Genomic DNA, 2411 nt, shown 5'->3' with positions numbered 1-2411 from the left:
TCTCAAGAGGTAAAACATCACCAGACATGTAATCAATATAAATTTCAGATTCACTCTCAACATCAAATTCAGACATATGATCAAGTACAAATTCAGATTCAATGCATGAAGAGTGACAGGCATGTAGATTAGAATGAAGATCAGTCATGTATTCATCAACAATATGGTCAATTATTTCAACACGAAATACAGAAAGATCTTCAAATGGGTGTTTCATAGCATCAAGAATATTAAAATGAACAGTTATATCACCAAACTCCATAGATAGTGTGCCTGCATATACATCTATCTTAGTTCTAGCAGTTTTCATAAAAGGTCTGCCTAGAATGATGGGAACTGATCCTTTAGATAATCCCTCCTCCATATTCAAAATATAAAAATCAACAGGGAAAATCAGTTCACCAACTCTAACTAAGACATCCTCTATGAAACCAGCAGGATAGGCAACACATCTATTAGCTAAATTAATTACCACATCAGTTGACTGCAAAGGACCTAAAGATAGAGAATTAAAAATAGATAGAGGCATAACACTAACAGAAGCTCCTAAATCTAGCATGGCATTGTCAAACTTATTATTCCCTATAATACAAGGTATGCTGAATGTACCTGGATCTTTACATTTTTCAGGGATTTGGGGAACAAATTTACCAATCAATACGGAGACATTTCTGCCCATACTAATTCTTTCACTTCCTTTAAGCTTCTGCTTATTAGTGCACAGCTCCTTCAAGAATTTAGCATATCTTGGAATTAGTGCACAACTCCATTTTTTTGTTGGAAATTGCTCTTGGAGGGAATGGAAGAGGGATATGCTGCTTCTCTTTAGATTCACTTGCATAGAAATTGTTAGGTAACTTACTCTTTAAATTTTTGTCATCATCTTTTTCTGGAGTAGAGTGAAGTTGGGCAGGTTCATTTGCAAATGAGGAAGATGCTACTGGTTGAGGTTCTTGACACTGCTTTCCCGACCTCAATGCAATGGCACTCACATTTTTTGGATTCTGGACAGATTGAGAAGGTAATCTGTCAGAATTCTGGGACTGTTGTTGATTTAACTATGTAGCCAATTGTCCCATCTAATTAGTTAAGCTCTGAATGGAGGCTCTGGTCTCTTGTTGAAACTGCATGTTTTGCATAGTCATTTTCCTCACAAGTTCTTCAAGGGAAGGTTGCGGAGGAGCCTCAACTGTTTGTTGTTTCTAGGGTTGTTGTTGTTGTTGTTGTTATTGTTGGATTGGTGGAGGAACGTATGGTCTGCTTGGGCCAGCAGCATTCTGAAAATAAGGCTTGTTGTTGTTGTTGTTGTTGTTGCTACTGTGAAGGATTCGACCATCTAAGGTTGGGATGATTCCTCCACCCGGGATTGTACCTGTTGCCGGAGAGGTCATAATTGTTTTGTTGGGGCTGATTTTGCTGTTGAGGTTGAGGAGGTCTGTTGTAGATGTTTGCAGCATAAGCTTCAGGCTGTTCAATTGCTTCAGATTGTTGCACAGAAGGGCAAAGGTTCGTGTGGTGGTCGGCAGAGGAGCATAAACCACAGAGTCTGGCGACAAGTACAGATTTTTTATTCATGGCCAGTTGGGTTACCAGGTTAACCAAGGCATCTAGTTTACCTTCAAGCTTCTTAGTCTCGGCTGATGAAGATGAATTCGTGGCTACTTGATGCACTCCTCTAATGACAATAGCATCACTTCTGGCACTAAATTGTTGGGAGTTTGAAGCCATCTTCTCAATTAAATTTATGGCTTCAGCAGGGGTCATGTCTCCAAGGGCTCCACCACTGGTAGCATCTATCATACTTTCCATGTTACTGAGTCCTTCATAAAAATATTGGAGGAGAAGCTGCTCAGAAATCTGGTGGTGAGGGCAACTGGCACATAGTTTCTTAAATCTCTCCCAGTATTCATATAAGCTCTCTCCACTGAGTTTTCTAATGCCAGAAATATCCTTTCTGATGGTCGTGGTCCTGGAAGTAGGGAAAATTGTTTTCTAAGAATACTCTCTTGAGGTCATCCTAGCTCGTGATGGATCGTGGAGCAAGGTAATAAAGCCAGTCCTTTGCCACTTCCTCTAAAGAATGAGGAAAAGCCTTCAGAAATATGTGATCCTCCTGGACATCTGGGGGTTTCATGGTGGAGCAGATAATATGGAATTCTTTCAGATGTTTGTGTGGGTCTTCACCTGCAAGGCCATGAAACTTTGGAAGCAAATGGATCAGTCCAGTTTTAAGAACATATGGGACATCCTCATCAGGGTATTGGATGCACAAGCTTTCGTAGGTGAAATTAGGTGCAGCCATTTCCCTTAGAGTCCTCTCACGGGGTGGAGGTTGTGCCATGTTCTTAGAATGTTCAATATTAGAATGTTCAAAACAATAATGCTCAAAATGATGGACAGGATGCTCAAAA

At 40.1% G+C, this 2411-nt stretch overlaps 1 non-coding gene across 1 annotated transcript; it reads left to right on the top strand.

Annotated features, from left to right (window-relative positions):
- The first annotated feature begins 1855 nt into the window (after positions 1–1855).
- LOC114368960 lies at positions 1856–1962 on the top strand. Its single transcript, XR_003657458.1, has one exon. It is a non-coding gene; the product is annotated as a small nucleolar RNA R71 (small nucleolar RNA).
- Positions 1963–2411: the final 449 nt, after the last annotated feature.

Source organism: Glycine soja, chromosome 1 (assembly GCF_004193775.1).
Source record: "Glycine soja cultivar W05 chromosome 1, ASM419377v2, whole genome shotgun sequence".
NCBI lineage: Eukaryota > Viridiplantae > Streptophyta > Magnoliopsida > Fabales > Fabaceae > Glycine > Glycine soja.
This window is presented reverse-complemented; position numbering and strand designations above follow the sequence as displayed.